This window comes from Hypanus sabinus, chromosome 11, assembly GCF_030144855.1.
Source record: "Hypanus sabinus isolate sHypSab1 chromosome 11, sHypSab1.hap1, whole genome shotgun sequence".
NCBI lineage: Eukaryota > Metazoa > Chordata > Chondrichthyes > Myliobatiformes > Dasyatidae > Hypanus > Hypanus sabinus.
In genome coordinates this window covers 8,804,967-8,822,876 of record NC_082716.1, presented here as the reverse complement: position 1 = coordinate 8,822,876, position 17,910 = coordinate 8,804,967, and the positions used below count along the sequence as shown (strand labels likewise).

At 44.1% G+C, this 17,910-nt stretch overlaps 1 protein-coding gene across 14 annotated transcripts in view; it reads left to right on the top strand.

Moving 5' to 3' along the window:
* The window catches only part of adgrl2a (adhesion G protein-coupled receptor L2a), an 840,245-nt gene that overhangs the window by 685,409 nt on the left and 136,926 nt on the right, over positions 1 to 17,910 (top strand). The window lies entirely within an intron of this gene.

Here is a 17,910-nt window from a genome sequence, read left to right as displayed (position 1 = left end):
CGCAATGTTTTAATCACCAGCGAGCACTGATCGGGGTTCAATTCCCGCCGCTGTTGATAAGAAGTTTGCACATTCTCCCTGTGACCACATTCTTATGGGTGTTCTGGTTTCCTCCCACATTCCAAGGCACTACCAGTTAGGGTTAGTGAGTTGTGGGCATATTCCGTTGGCATGACAACACTTACAGGCTGCCACCAGCACATTCTTGGATTGTGTTGGTTGTTGACACGAACAATGCTTGTTTTGGTGTTTCAATGTACATGTGGCAAATAAAGTTGATCTTTAATCTCGTGGTCATGCTATGTTGGCACTGGGAGCATGCTGATACTTGTCGGCTTCAGCCATCACATCCCAGATTGTGTTGGTTGTTGATGAAATGGCAAATTTCACTCTCTGTTTCGGTGTACATGTGAAATGGGAGTGAACCTCTGGAATTCTCTACCCTCGAGGGTGGCGGAGGCCAGATCGTTGGGTATATTTGAGGTGGAGATTGATAAATATGTGAAGGTTTGAGGAACTGTGGGGTACAGGGAACTGGGCACTGAAGAGGTGTTGAGACTGCAGAGGAGATTTACCAGGATGCTGCCTGGATTAGAGAGCAGGCCTTTGGCTATGTCTTCTGTTTTTAGAAGTGAAAGAGGATGAGAGGAGACTTGATGGATGTGTAGAAGATGATAAGTCACATGGATGAAGTGGACAGATGGCCAGGGACTTTTTCCTGGGGCAGAAACGCCTAATATGAGGGCATATAATTTTAAGATGATTGTAGGACAGCACACGAGGGATGTCAGAAGTAAGTTCTTTACACAGAGAGTGGCGGGTGTGTAGAACACACTGCCAAGGATAATGGAAGAGGCAGGTACATTAGAGACATTTAAGAGACTCCTTGGTAGGCATGTGGATGAAAGAAAAATGGAGATATATGAGGAGGGAAAGGGTTAGATTGATCTTGGAGTAGGTTAAAAGGCCAACACAGCATTATGGACCACAGGGCCTGTACTGTGCTCTACTGGTCTATGTTCTAATTCTGTTAGCTGAAACATTTAGCAGCATATTGCAGGGAAAATCCATTAACAGATCATACAGCTAGTCTTTATCCCTGCTGTGTATTATTCTGTAAGCAGCTTAAAATGGATGTCTTTTCGCATGTATTCATATGTACCATCTGCGGATGGGAACCTACTGTGTATATGCCCAATCTCTCCATATTCTAGTTGCTATGAGCGACTGATAAAATCCTTCACATTAACCGTTGACCCACCCGGAGTCTGGTGCAGTGTTCACAGCGTCCTTCCTTCTCCTTAACAGTGTATTTCAGTTCCTTTCCCACCCCCTCAAGTCTGTTAAATAATTTCTGAGCTTTGTAGAAGAAAATATTCTCCTTTTGTTAAAGAATGTAATGAAAATTGGTCAGGGCTAAAGATGATTCAACACTGATCTTTACTGTTAGAACTCCTGCATTTCAATAATTAATAATGATATGTATAACTGTAAAATGTAAAACCAAATGATATCTTCCTTTCCAGGAACACAGTGAATACTAGATTGTCAATTCTGCTCCTTTAAGCCCCGATTGACTGGGCAGGGCAGGTTAATGTAACTGCAAGCTAGTTTAATCTATCTCAAGTGCATCTAACTTCTCCCTCAGTTTAAACAGTTGCTTTAAGTAGTCTGTGTTGTTTCTCAAAAATATGAGAAAGTCTGATAGAAATCCAAAGCAACACACATAAAATGCTGGAGGAACTCAGCAGGTCAGGCAGCATCTATGGAAATGAACATTTTGGGCTGGGATCCTTATGCAGGACTGGAAAGGAAGGGGGAAGATAGCAGAATAAAAAGGTTGGGAGGGGAAGGAGGCTAGCTGGAAGGTGATGGGTGAAGCCAGGTGGATGGGAAAAGTAAAGGGCTGGAGAGAAAGGAATCTGATAGGAGAGAGAGAGTGGACCATGGGAGAAAGGGAAGGAGGGAACCCAAAGGGAGGTTTAGGCAGGTGAGAAGAGGTAAGAGGCCAGAGTGAGGAATAGAAGAAGAGGGAAGAAGAAATAGAAGCTTCTGGTGCTTAAGCTACAATCAAGAATGACAAAAGCAGTTGCAGCTTCCAACGTAAATTTATGCCAGCTTATGTGGGTGATCTTTCTCAAATGGAAGCTATTAAAATAGTGGACAACTTCATCATGAGGTAGACCCCTCCTCAGGAAATTGATTAATGGCCCTCTTATAGAAGGTCAGACTTGTCTTTGAATTCTGCTGATGCCACTGTTCATGAGGAATATTAGTAAGCGGGGAGATCGAACTGACCAGTGTGTTATGGAGAACTGCAGCACAGACACATGCCCTCCAGCCCATCTTGTCTATGCTGGACTATGGCCCTTCATACCCCTCCCATCCTTGTACCTATCCAGACTTCTCTTAAATTTTGAAATCAAACCACATCCATTACTTCCCCTGGCAGCTCATTCCACACACTTTCCACGCTCTTAGTGAAGAAGTTCCTCCTCATATTTCCTTTATGCATGTAGCCTTTCACCCTCAACCCATGACCTCTAGTTCCAGTCCCCCCCCCAAACTCAGTGGGAAAAAACCTGTTTGCATTTAGCCTATCCATACCCATCATAATTTTGTATACCTCTATAAAATCTCCCCTTGTTCTCCTTAGCTTCAGGAAATAAAGTCCTAACCTATTCAACCTTTCTCTGTAACTTCAAGTCCTGGTAATATCCTTGTAAATTTTCTCTGCACTCTTTTACGCTTACTGATATCTTTCCTGTAGGTAAGTAACTAAAACGGCATTCAGTGCTTCAAATTAGGGCTCACCAACATCTCACACATCTTTCAATTAACATCCCAACTCCTGTACTCAATACATTGATTTACGAAGGTCTACATTTGGCAGACTCTTATGCAGAAAACACACGATTTCTCATTACTCTTTGGTTGACTGGTGACTTGATAGAGGTGTTTAAGATGATAAGGAGACAGATGGACAGCCAGCACCACCAGAACTAAATGTGCCTGTTTCAATAATAATTTGTATTCTGATTCTACATTCAAAATGGACAATTTCATATTATGATATCCCATTTGACAACCTGTTGCCTCTTCACTTCACCTATCCATATCCCTTTGCTAGTCCTTTTGCATTCTCCTCACAATCTGCCAACCCACCCATCTTGTATCATCAGCTGGTTTGATCGCGATGCTCAGACCCTTCACGTGTTGGATTAGTGCCAAGATTTCATTCTGTTTTCCTGGTAGTTTTAGCTTTTTTTTAAATGCTTGTTTCTTTGTTTATATAATCACCTTTTAGTCTCTGACAAGAGTTCAATGATTGCCTAAGTATTCAGGGAACTGGAATTCCCTGGAGTTCTGGTATTCACAGAACTGGAATAAACAGTTTTAGTCAGAACTAGACTGTAGGAGGAAATTGGAGTATTCTGAGGGACTTTCCAAAGTGGTCATGGGGAGAACAGACCAATTCCTTACAGACAGCAGCAGGAGTTGAGCCCCGATGACAATTGGTGCTCTAATAATGCATTACCCAAACTACTATACTACCGTGCTGCTCCTGTAACCATGAGATTTGCCCTTCGTTCTTAAACTCAAGCAACACTGCAGATGCTGGAAATCTTGAGCAACATGCAACTTGCTGAGTTCCTCCAGCACTTTGCATGTGCACATCGTTTCTTACTTCCGAAGAACCTTCATGTCCATCACAAGAACATCATGTCCAGATCTAACACCTGTTAATAGTGCAGATTATAAATAGTTAATCCCCCAGTGCCGACCCCAAGAAGCACTCTGCAAGTTCCTGATTGCCAATCCGAAATTGATTTGGAATAATTAAGTGAATAATTTGGAATCCCAGCTTTCTGTTTTCTGAACTGGTTACTGAAACACAGCGGATTTCACTGTATTCGTAATGCCTGGACGTTCAGTGGCCATTTTGTTAGATACCTCCGGTACCTAATAAAGTGGCCACTGAGTATACGTTTGTGGTCTTCTGCTGCTGCAGCCCATCCACTTCAAGGTTCAACGTGTTGTGTGTACAGAGAAGCTTTTCTGCACACCACTGTTGTAACACGTGGTTATTTGAGTTACTTTCGCCTTCCTGTCAGCTTGACCCAGTCCGCCCATTCTCTTCTGACTTCTCGTTAGCTAGGTGTTTTCATCCACAGAAATGCCACCCACTGGACATTTTTCATTTTTCACAACATTTTCTTTAAACTCTAGAAACTGTTGTGTGTGAAAATCCCCGGAGATTGCCAGTCTCTGAAATACTCAAACCAGCCCATCTGGCACCAACAAACATTCCATGGTCACTTAGATCATATTTCTTCCCCATTCTGATGTTTGTTTTGAAGAACAACTGAACCGCTTGACCATGTCTGCATGCTTTTATGGATCGAGTTGCTGCCACCTGATTGGCTGATTAGATATTTGCATTAATAAACAGGTGCAAAGGTGTACCTAATAAAGTGGTGACTGGGTGTAGACCTCTTTGCAGACCTACAGAACCAGATAAGTCTCTTTGCTCCACTGTAACTAGGTTGACTTTCCCGAAACGTTCTAACTGTTCATCCAGCCATTCCTAATCCGATAGTTGTTTCATTCTTTTGAATTATTTGATAGGTTCTGGGGACTTCTGAGAGATTGTCTTCCAGATGAGAAGAACTCAGTCAATCAAAAGAATTATTCACCTTATCTCCATCAGTCAGCTTCATTTGCCAATTGAATTATATCTGTGTCCTTTGCGTATTGATTGCTCTGCCAGCTTTCGCTAAGTTATTCCATTAAAGGTCCTCCCATAATTCTACCAGCTCTGTGCAATACAAGGAGTGATTGATAAGTTTGTGGCCTAGGGTAGAAGGAGATGAGTTATTAACTTCAAACTTTCTGCATTTTCACTCAAAGAGTTGAACTGCACGTGCATGTAGTGAGAGCGTATTGGACCTGCAGGTGGTCCACAGCAGGGGTGATTGATGTTCGTGGCCTAAGGTAGAAGGAGATGAGTTATACAGCTCCCGTTACATGCACGTGCAGTTCAACTCTTTGAGTGAAAATGCAGAAAGTTTGAAGTTAATAACTCATCTCCTACTTAGGCCACAAACTTATCAATCACCCTATGCTGTGGACCAGTTCTGGAGATCCAACACGCTGACTTCTACAAAGAAGGAATCCGTATGCTCCACGACCGCTGGTCTAAGCGTGTAAATATGTGTGTGGCATCTGTTAGTCTCATGAGACCATGGATCTGTGCCTGGAAAGTCTTGCTTCAGTCCTCTTCAGGGCACAGGCCTGGGCAAGTCTCCCCTCTCCACGCCACCGAAGTTGTCAAAGGGGAGGGCAAGGGCCGATACAGCTTGGCACCGGTGACGTCGCAGGAGTTGCTAGAGTGAGATTGAAGGCAACGTTGGACTGCCTTAGGGACTCCAGCTCCGGATTTGCCCTCAGGGTTTACTCCCGAAGCCTTTCCCGTGAGTGGGTATGGCCGCAAGGCAGCAGAGGTTTGAAATTTGAGTTTCCCCTCTCTTAGGTGGCCTGCCTTCCCAGGCTGACGAGCTCCGTCTATCCGAAAAATAAATGTGCTAGGTTTTCTAAAATAGACTCCTTCTACCGCAGGCCACAAACTTATCAATCACCCCTCGTACTTTGTGGTGGTAGACAACTTTTTCATGTAATTTGTATAAGTCAGTCATCTTCACTTACTCTTGTTTATTTATTCATTAAGACACGGTGCAGGATAGACCCTTCTGACCCTTTAAGCTAAACCACCCAGCAATCCCTCATAATCCAAGCCTAATCATGGGACAATTTACAATGAACAATTAACCTGCCAAGTGGTACATCTTTAGACTGTGGGAGGAAACCAACACGCTCACAGGGAGAATGTACAAACTCCTTACTGGCTGTGGTGGGAATTAAACCCGGGTCACTGCCACCATAAAGCGTTGTGCTAACCACAACACTACTGTGTTATATAGTTATTTATTTATCGGTTTGTTTATTTACTTACAGTGCAGAATCGGCCCTTAGAGCTGCGCTTCCCCCCCAAACCCTCGATTTAACCCTATCCTCACCACAGGGCAATTTACAATGGCCCACTTACCTCCTCACCAGTACGTCGTTGGTCTATGGGAGGAAACCGAAGCACCTGATGGAAACCCACATATTCCTCAGGGAGAATGTACAAACTCCTTACAGAGGACACTGGGAATGAACTCCAAATTCCGATGCCCGAGTTGCGGTAGTATCGCGCCAACCGGTACGCTGCCGTGGCGCGTACTTGTGAACGAAATGATCTGACTGGGAGGTTCACAAATAAAAGCTTCTCACCCTCTCTCGGCACATGACGATAATGAGCCACTTACCAAAAGAAATCAAGCAAGAGATACAAGAGCCTGTAGACCTACACTCAGGAACAGCTTCTTCCCGTCTCCAGTGGTCCACAAATCCATGAGTGCTACCCCCTGATTTGTTTGGCATTATTTGGTAGTTGTCCGTCATGTCAGAAAACCTGTGCGGGGGAGTGTTTAAAGTGGAAAAGCCGTCACACTGGGGCACGTCCACTCTTTCAACCTCGGAAGAACAGATCCAGTGGTACAGATGAGTGTCAGAAACTGGGGTCTTGCTTAGTTGCAGTGGATGGCCTTGACGTGTGATGCCCTTTGCTCCTCACCTTCCTGGCCATTGGATCTCACTATAGATCTCATCCACTCAGTCCGCTGGAGCTGATGGCACATGCCAGGACAGGTATATTCCCTAACTCACCACAGTATGAGGCCCGACAGCTACCCTCACCTGGCTTAGCCCGTTCGTTAAAGTGGTTCACCGGGTGCAGCCGCTGTTTCACGCAAACAGCTACTTGGAGCTATAGGTGAGGGCAGAGGTAAGCGAGCGTCCCCAGAATGGACACAACAAGCCCCTTCACCTGAGGCGCTACCCCTCCCTAGACATCCCATACATCACTTTGTATCATTTATATATTTAGTAATTTGGAGCAATATCATGTCTTTGCACTGTTTTGTTGTCAGGAAACAAATTTCACATCGTGTAACACTGATAATAAATCTGATTCTGAAATCCATTTTGCTACCACGCTTTGGGGCAGATGTGGAATGATTTAGACCACAGAATATAGAATAGTAGAGCCCCTTCGGCCTACTTTAAGATAAATCAAATGTTGCCCTTCCAGATACAACACGATTTTTCTTTCATCTATGAGTTACTAATGTATCTGCCTCAACCACCATCCTTGTCAATGCACTTCACATACTGACCTCTCCCTCGGTGGTAAAACCTACCTCTGACATCCCTCCTGTACTTTCTTCCAATCACCTTAAGATTATAACACCAGATCAGGAACCCATCAAATTTCGCTTTAAATATACCTAGTAATGGCTGATGTTGCCTGTGGAATTCGTGAGTTTGTTCAAGGTGCGTCTGTGCTTTTAATCGCCTCGAACACTTCTAGCAAGTCACCACTCATCCTCCATTGCTGCAAAGGCTTACCCATAACCCTCTATTTTTCTTAGCTCCATGTACCTATCCAAAAGTCTCTTAAAAGTCCCTATCGTATCTGCCTCCACAACTGTTGCCGACAGCCCATTCCACATACTCACCACTCTCTGCATAAGAACCTTACCCCTGACGTCTCCTCTGTACCTACTCCCCGGCACCTTAAACCTGTGTCCTCTTGTGGCAACCATTTCAGCCCTGGGAAAAAGCCTCTGACTATCCACATGATCAGTGCCTCTCATCATCTTGTACACCTCTATCAGGTCACCTCTCATCCTCCATCACTCAAGGAGAAAAGGCCAAGTTCACTCAACCTATTCTCATAAGGCATGTTCCCCAATCCAGACAACATCCTTGTAGATCTCCTCTGCACCCTTTCTATGGCTTCCACATCCTTCCTATAGTGAGGCAACCGGAACTGAGCACAGTACTGATAGGTTTTATAGGTTTCAATGAGGTCACCCTCTCCCCTTTGAGGGATCTTTGGATGTTGATTCCAAGATCCCCCTGTTCCTCCACACATTTGCCCATGTCTCACCCTTAGGTTCTCTTTAAAGTCAAAGCTGACTTTATTGTCATAGGTGTGCCCATCGATGTTCAAGTGGGATGAAAAATTTACATGGAACAGCATCACATAGCATCAAAATTCAAAATAAATGTATCATCAAAGTACATTTATGCCACCATATACAGCCCTGAGATTCATTTTGTTGCCAATGTACACAATGTCTATAATAGAATAATAACCATAACAGAATCAATGAAAGGCTGCACCAGCTTGGACATTCAACCAGAGTTCAGAAGGCAATAAGCTGTGCAGATACAAAAATAAGTAATCATAATAAATAAATAAGCAATAAATATCAAGAACATGAGATGAAGGCTCCTTGAAAGTGAGTCCATAGGTTGTGAGAACATTGTAATGATGAGATGGGTGATGTTGAGTGAAGTTATCTCCTTTGGTTCAAGAGCCTGATGGCTGAGGATACTAACTGTTCCTGAACCTGGTGGTGTGGGTCCTGAGGCTCCTGTACCTAATTCCCCTTGGCAGCAGTAAGAAGAGAGCATAACCTGTGTGGTGGGAGTCTCTGATGATGATCATATAAGACAAGAAAAATATAAATAATTATCAATAATATCCAGTTTTCACAAGAAAACACAATTAAGACAAAAGAAAAGTCTATTGTAGTGCAGACTTGTCAAAGTAAGCTGCTGGTCTGTAGTGATTAGGGTAGTGCTGCTTGGTACAAAGACTGAATAGCTTAAGAGAAGTAGCCTGCTGGTGTGGTGCTTCAAGCTTATGTATCTCCCTAAACCCCTGCCCTCTAAACCTTGATTCACCAACACTAGGGAAAATACTGTGTTCATTCACCCTATCTATGCCCCTCATCATTTATACCCCTCCATAAAAACATCCCTCAGCCTCCTATGTTCCAAGGAATAATGTCCTGGCCTACGCAAACTCTCCCTATAGCTCAGTCCCTCGAGTTATTGCAACATCCTTGTAAATCCTCTCTTTAATGTTTCCAACTATCATCAGGAGACAATAAGACATAGCACTAAAGTTGGGCCAGTTTGACCCTCTAAGTCTTTCTTCCATTCCATTGCAGTTGGTTTATTATCCCTCTCAACCCCATGATGCCCTTACTATTCAAAATCAATCTCCACTTTAAATATACACAATGACTTGGCCTCTACAGCCGTCTGTGGCGTGTCGATTCTATCTAGGTATTTTGATATTGAAATGAGAGATCCTTCCTTATTCTTCATAGCTCCATCAAACACATCTCATATGTTAATCCTTTAATTTGTGTTCCTCACCAGTCTCTGTCTCTCTTTTTTAAATTGTATTCTCATCTGTTCCTCTTCACTCTCTCTGACACGCAACCTCACTCTCTTTCCCTTTCTCTGTTGCATTCTTTCTTCCTCTCTATTTTGCATCCTGTCTCCCTCTCTGTCACATTCTCTCCCCCTCTGTCTCTCTCTCCCTCTCACTTTCTCTCCCTCTGTGTTAGTGTCATTCTCTCTGTCTCTCCCTCCCTCCCTCTGACTACATATTAAAACTGATGAACAAGGTGAATGTAATCCACCTGGACATTTGTTTCTTCCCCCCCACCCCCATCTCTTGCCTTGACGTGTCACAGATGGGACCCAAGTAAAGTAATCTCAGAGTCTCGTGTTGAGGATAGGGAATTTGTTTGCATACATAGTCCCAAAGCTCAGGAGAATTTCAACACATCTCTTGGTTCAGTGAGGCAGTTAATCATTTGAGTGCCATTGGATACAGGAATTCACTCCAAAGAATTTGTGTAAACATTCAGAAAAGATGACAATGCTAAGAAGGTTGGTAAATTGTACCTTTTTACTTTAGTTCTTGATTCTGGTTTATATCATTTGAACCCCGCTATGAATATTCAACAACGTACTTACATGTCGTCAATGCAAAGAGCTGAAATGCTTCAAAGGGATGTTATCTAACAGAGCTTGGCATCGTTCTGTGCTGCGAGATGAATTTTGGGCATGACTGGCAAAGATAGGGTAATGTGAGGGAGAGGGAATGGTTGAGGGATTATGCTTAAAACTGTTTTAAAATTGTGACCAGGGAAGTACGGGAGAGATGGAAGGAAAACTGTTCTATGCACAGAGCGGTGATGAGCCCAGAACTCACTGCCTGCAGAGCAGAGGGAAGCAGAGCCTACAAAGGAGACTTCAAAATGCATTTAACAGAGAACAGTCTGCAGGGCTACAGCAAAATAAAAGGGAGTTAAGAAGAGACCGTAAGACCAGAAGACATGGGAACAGAATGCCTGTCAACTCTGGTCTACCATTCTATCATGGCTAATTTATTATCCCTCTCAACCCCATTCTCCTGCCTTCTCTCCATAAACTTTGATGCCAATAGACAATAGACAATAGGTGCAGAAGTAGACCATTCGGCCCCTCGAGTCTGCACCGCCATTCTGAGATCATGGCTGATCAGTCACTATCAATACCCAGTCCCTGCCTTGTCCCTATATCCCTTGATTCCCCTATCCATCAGATATCTATCTAGCTCCTTCTTGAAAGCATCCAGAGAATTGGCCTCCACTGTCTTCCGAGGCAGTGCATTCCACACCTCCACAACTCTCTGGGAGAAGAAGCTCTTCCTCAACTCTCTTTTAAATAACTGACCTCTTATTCTCAATCCATGCCCTCTGGTACTGGACTCTCCCAACATCTGGAACATATTTCCTGCCTCAATCCTATCAAATCCTTTAATTATCTTAAACGTTTCAATCAGATCCCCTCTCAATCTCCTCAATTCCAGCGTGTACAAGCCCAATCTCTCCAATCTCTCTGCGTAAGACAGCCCTGCCATCCCAGGAATCAACCTAGTGAATCTACGCTGCACTTCCTCAATTGCCAGAATGTCCTTCCTTAAACCTGGAGACCAAAACTGTACACAATATTCCAGGTGTGGTCTCACCAGGGCCCTGTACAAATGCAAAAGGACATCCTTGCTCTTGTACTCAATTCCCCTTGTAACAAAAGCCAACATTCCATTTGCCCTCTTCACTGCCTGTTGCACTTGCTCATTCACCCTCATTGACTGGTGAACTAGGACTCCTAGGTCTCTTTGCATTTCTCCCTTACCTAACTCTACACCGTTCAGACAATACTCTGCCCTCTTGTTCCTGCTTCCAAAGTGGATAACTTCACATTTATTCACATTGAATGACATCTGCCAAGTATCTGCCCACTCACCCAGCCTATCCAAGTCTCCCTGTATTCTCCTAACGTCCTCTTCGCATCTCACACTGCCACCCAGTTTAGTATCGTCAGCAAACTTGCTGATATAGTTTTCAATGCCCTCATCTAAATCGTTGACATAAATCGTAAAGAGCTGTGGTCCCAATACAGAGCACTGTGGTACCCCACTAGTCACCTCCAGCCAGTCCGAGAAACACCCATTCACTGCTACCCTTTGCTTTCTATCTGCCAACCAGTTTTCTATCCATGTTGAAACCCTGCCCCCAATGCCATGAGCTCTGATTTTACTCACCAATCTCCTATGTGGCACCTTATCAAATGCCTTCTGATAATCTAGGTATACAACATCCACTGGCTTACCCTCGTCTAACATCCTTGTTACACCCTCAAAAAACTCCAACAGATTAGTCAAGCATGATTTGCCCTTGGTAAATCCATGCTGGCTCGGCCTTATCCTATTTCTGCCATCAAGATGTGCCACTATTTCGTCCTTAATAATGGACTCAAGCATCTTCCCCACGACTGACGTTAGGCTAACAGGGCGATATTTCTCCGTTTTCTCCTTCCCTCCCTTCTTGAAAAGTGGGATAACATTAGCCACTCTCCAATCTTCAGGAACTGATCCTGAATCTAAGGAACAATGCAATTACCAATTACCAATGCCCTACTAATCCATAACCTATCAATCTCTGTTTTAAATATACCCATGACTTGTCTGCCACAGCAGTCTGTGACAATCGATCCCACGGACTCAGCACCCTCTGGTTCTCAGTTCTGAGGACTCACTGGTCCTAGACTCTCCCACTATTGGGAACATCCTCTCCATGTCCAGTATTATCTAGTCATTTCAATGACGCCGCTCCCTATTCTTCTAAACACCATCATGTACAGGCACACACTCCTCATACATTAGCACTTTCTTTCTTAAATCATTCTGGACCTCTTCTGGACCCTCTCCTCTAAAAGGTTCAATCGGCTTCAAACGCCCCATAACTGAACTGTTCCCACAACCTATGGACTCACTGTTCATCTAAACTTCTCAATATTTATTTTTATTATTTCTTTTTTTCTTTCCTATATATTTGCTCAGATTTGTTATCTTTTACCCACTAGCTGTCAATCCTGTTTCATTTATTGTATTTATTGTCACTTGCTGAAATTCAGTGCAAAGCACTGTTTGTGTGCCCTTCAGACAGATGTTTCCTTGTTTAAATACATCAAGATAGTCACTGTTGATATGTGTTGTGTCATATGATGTGGGTGATCATAGTTCTTGGCAAATGTTGCTACAGAGGTGGTTTGCCATTGCCTACTTCTGTGTTGGCGCGTGGCCTAGTGGGCAAGGCATCAGACTAGTGACCTGAAGGTCACTGGTTCGAGCCTCAGCTGAGGCAGCGTGTTTGTGTCCTTGAGCAGGGCACTTAACAACACATTGCTCTGCGACGTCACCAGTGCCAAGCTGCATGGGGTCCTGGTGCCCTTCCCTTGGACAACTTGGGCAACTGCTGGTCTCCAATACAACCCTGCCCAGGCCTGCACCCTGGAAACTCCAGGCGCAGATGCCACCTAACTTCTGGGAAGTATCTTTACAAGACAGGTAACTTCAGCCATTATCAATACTCTTCAGAGATTGTCTGCCTGGTGTCAGTGGTCACATAACCAAGGCTTGTGATGTGTGCCAGCGGCTCACACGACCATCCGCCACCTGCTCCCATGGTTTCACGTGACCCTGATCGGAGGCTAAGCAGGTGCTACACCTTGCCCAAGGGTGACATGCAGGCCAGCGAGGGAAGTAGCACCTTACACCCCCTTTGGTAGAGACGTATCTCCTGCACACTAACCAATCAAGGTAGCAGAGAAGGCAAAACAGAATACAGGTCATAGTGTTACATCCACCGAGAAAATGCAGAGTTGAGGATATGGTGTTATAGTTAGAGAGAAATCTGCAGTGCAGCTGGACAAATAAATCTTACAGACCAGTGAGGTAGGTTGGGAGATCAAGAGCTCATCTTCCAGCGTGTGAGATTTCTGTTCCATAGTCAGATAACAGCGGGATAGAAGATGTCCTCAGTCCTGATGAAAACTGGCAAATCGGTTTACGATTGTCATGTGTACTGAAGGACTGTGAAAAGCTTTGTTTTAGTTTATTTATTTATTGAGATACTGCGTGGAATAGCCCTTCGAACTGCACCGCCCAGCAACCCACCGATTTAACCCTAGCGTAATCACAGGACAATTTACAATGACCAATTAACCTACCAACACTAACGTTTATGGACTGGGCGGAAATCGGAGTGTCTGGAGGAAACCCACATGGTCACGGAGAACATACAAACTGCTTACCAACAGTGTTGAGAATCGAACCCAGGACCCTGGTACTGTAAAGCACTGTGCTAAACACTACATTAGTGTGCCGCCTCATGCCATTCATACAGATCAGTTCATTACAACAGTGCACCAAGGAAGAACAGGTTGACAGCCACAAATTCGGAATGATTGATGTACAGTGCTAGCTTAGTGATTTTGCCAAATCACAGGTGGTTGGGTTAGGTTAAATAAATTAACACCTGACCCACTTGATGATCACCTCACATTGGATAATGATGAGAAAAGAAATGACAAATGAAGACCAAGTGGAAGTTATTGAAATAATTTTGCTTGTTCTTTCACCATCTCTCCTGATAGTTCTCCACCTTTGCTGATGCAGAATTTAAACCGCTTTATGAGAACTTTATCTAGTTGTGAAAATCTTCCATATTTCATTGTTTTCCTTATGCACATCTGTTTTTTTTTAATTTGCCCTCAGCAAAAAAAAACTGGAACAATTTTTGTTTCTTTATATCACAAACTGTGAAAGTGCCAATGTTATACAAGTCATACGCTTTTCACAGACACTCCACTGTTGAGTTTTTCAGAACTTCCACCTTATCTTGTATAGGTAGCGTGTGGTGTTTACGTTCCTCGCCGTGAGAAGCTCTTCCTCTGTTCACTGAAGACATGACTGGGGCCAGATAAGCACAGGTTATAAATTTATAGATTGTTGTGTTGCACAGCTACATATATATTAAATAAAAGCACCCACGCAGAAGATGGCTTTAACATTGCAACAAGAGAGAAAGAGGCAACAATATACATGTGTAGATAACAGTGTATATGCGCAGACAACAGATCTATATTTTACACTTCCTCCCCCTTTAGATTAATGCAACACAAAACAGTATGTGTACAGAACATTCCATTTCCCTTTCATAAACCCATATTCCAAATAAACATGCCTTCACAATAACAGTCTATAACTAACTTCACAGTTCGAAACGGTCAGTCTTTGGGTGGTGCTCTGTGTCTTTCAGGACAGCACCTCTGGACCTGTGGAGTGACCTTAGGTTTGGCATGTGTTTAGTCTAGGACAACGTTCTCAGTTTCCACTGTTACATTGCTGTCTGTGACATGATCATCATTGAGAGGCAAGTCTGATGACTGTAATGTGCCCGTCTTGTTGGATGCAATCAACTCAGATGTGTTCTTTGGCTGAGCATCCAGTCTCTGCTCCACATGATGTCTCCGTGTCTGATCTCCAGCATCCACTGTGTACATCAGTGGTCCAGTTCTTGTAGCTATCCTATTGGATGTCCACTTGTCTTCTTGGTAATCATGCACTAGGACTTCCTGCCCAATCTCGAAGCTCGTAGCTGCTTCACTTGGCAACTGGCTGAATTGTTTGTTATCTACTTCCCTCTGTAGATCTGGTTTCAGGAGGTCAATGCAAGATCTCAGATTCCTGCTCATGAACAGCATTGCAGGTGCTTGATTTGTCATCACATGAACAGAGTTCCGATACACTAAAAAGAAGTTGTCCACCTTGTGCTGTAGAGAAATGTCCTCCTTGCCGATTGCTTTAATGGACTTAATGAACGCTTGGATAAACCTTTTAGCTAACCCGTTCATTGCTGGGTGGTGAGGATTTAACTTGAAATGTCTGATGCTATTTTTCTTCGTGAACAATCAGAATTCTTCTGATGTGTTTTGTGGTTTGTTGTCGCTCACAATTTCTTCTGGTAAGTTGTTTCTGGTGAAGATGGTCCCCAGAGCAGAGACAGTCTTTGCTGAGGTGGTTGCCTTCATTGGTGTAACCTCTGACACCTTAAATGTGCATTCACAGCAATCAGAATCACGGAGTCCATGAATGGCCTAGCAAAGTCAATATGTACTCTTTGCCATTGTGACAATGGCCACTCCTAAGGGGGTAATGATGCCTGTGAGGGTGCATTTTGAGCTTTTTGACATCGCAAACAGCTTTTGGCCAAGTCTTCGATCTGTTTATCTATTCCCTTCTCTAACACCTTCTGATTAGCATTAAGCAGCTGTGACAGCCTCTGGTTAGTGCCACCATTTGGGCTGCTTGTTGCTTGTTGATGCCACACTGACAACTTTGATTGAACGTCAGTCTCTTTGTACTGATTAGTAAGGGTGTGGGGAGAAGGCAGGAAAATGGGGTTGAAGGGATAATAAATCAGCCATGATGGAATGGCAAAGCAGACTTGAGACAGTGGGAAGTCTCAAGACTAACAGCATCCAAGGCTGGGATTTATTTCAGGTCTTTGCTAGCTGAGTAAGTGTGCTGCTCTCTTTAGTCATAGAACACAGAACTATACAGCACAGTACAGGCCATTTGACCCACAAGATTATGCTGAATTTTTAATCTGATCCACAATTAATGTAACCTTTCCGTCCCCCATAGCCTTCCATTTTACTTACATCCATGTGCCGATTTAAGATTTTTTTTAATGCGTCTAATGTAACTGTCTCTATCACCTCTCTTGGCGTTCCATGCGCTCACCACTCTCCGTGAAAAAAACCTACCTCTGACACCCCCCATACTTCCCTTCAATCACCCTGAAGTTATGCCCCCTTATGTAGGGTTTCAGATCTTTTTTACCATTGACCGCAAGGCCCAAGGACCCCAAGTTGGGAACCTCTGTGTTAGCCATTTCGACCTGGAGAAAAAGGCACTGGCTGTCAGCTCTATCTATGCCTCATTCCCACTTACCACCACTGTGCGGAATTTGTGGCGACATTGCGGGTTGACCCCAAGCACATCTTCAGGTGTGTTGATAGTTAACGCAAATGGAGATTCCACTATGGTTTGATGTTCAAGTGAGAGATAAACTTGGAACTTCAATTTTGAAACAAGATTCCTGGCTGCATACCACCAAGGGCCTTTCTTTGTTTATTGTACTGTAAGCTTGCTGGCTGAGACTTTCTCTCAAAATGCCTGTCAGTCTGGTTAATCGAAGGCAATGGATTTGTTTGGTGGGTGCTCTTGACCCCATTGAGCTCATCTCTGTGTTCGTACACAGAGAGGGACGTAGAGGGAAGTGCTTTGATCGCAATTCTATCATTTGGATTGCAAACGCAGCCAGACTGATTGGCAGAATCATTAAACCCGTTGTGGTGAGGCACAGAAAGGAAGGCCTGTGATATTAATACCGTGACCTTGCATTAACTTTACTCTTTTCTTGGTCTCTGTTTTGACTCTGATGCCTTGAGTAATGGGACACTATGCTAATGCTCTTAGCTGCAAATGTTTCCAAACGAAGGGAAGAAACCTGAGAATTGCATCCACAATGCAAGTCGATTGATGCAACAGGAAGTGTGAAACCGGCCCTGATTAATTTGTGTTCAAGGTGCTGCTCGTAAAGTGCTAGACTTTGAACAAATGACAATAATATGTGGTGCCACGGGGTGGGGGGGGGCATGGGAGTGTAGCGATTAGAGTAGCATTATTACAGCTTGGGACGTTAGAGTTGAGAGTTTATTTCCAGCATCCTCTATAAGAAAGTCTATGTGAGAGCATGGGTTATCTCCAGGAGCACCAGTTTCCTCCCACAGTCCAAAGATGAACCAGTTAGTAGGTAAACAAGACCATAAAAGATTAGGCAATTGGCCAATCAAGTCTGCTCCTCCATTTCATCATGGGTGATCCAATATCCCCTCTCAAACCCCATTCTCCTGCCTTCTCAAACCTGACTAATTGGTCATTGTAAATTCCTTACTGCCTGTTAGACCTCTGGTGTTTAGAGTGGCAATGAAGGTCCTCTATCTCTGGTGATGTTCAGGGCTTCCTTCATCATGGCAGTAGCTTCCTCTTGATTTTCACCACTGCCAGTCCTGGGTGGAGACTCGGGAATGCCGTCACACTCAGATGTAGAAGGATTCTTCATTGCTGTTTCCATAACAATTCTGTTTCACCGGTCAGAGTTGTCAGCCCTGAGCTGAATCCCCGAACCTGGAAGGCTGGTGGACCACTCTTGGTCTGGCCTCTACCCTTTGACCTGTTTGGCATGGCTGGCCCTACCAAGGGCTAACACACAAGGCTCTGACTTCAGCCAATGTAGCTCTCCAGGTTATTGAGGCACGCAGCCCTCCAAACCATAACAAGGATGTGGTGCTCTTGTAGGTCCTGTGATTAGGCTGGAGTTAAATCGGTGGGTCGCTCAGTGGTGCAGCTCGTTGGGCTGGTATGGCCACTGTATCTCCAAATAAATAAATGAATAGAGAGGTAGAGAGATACAGTGCCTCCGTCCTTTACCTATGTGAGGCCATCAAGGAACAGCCATGACAGAACCCCTCTCTTAATTTGGACTT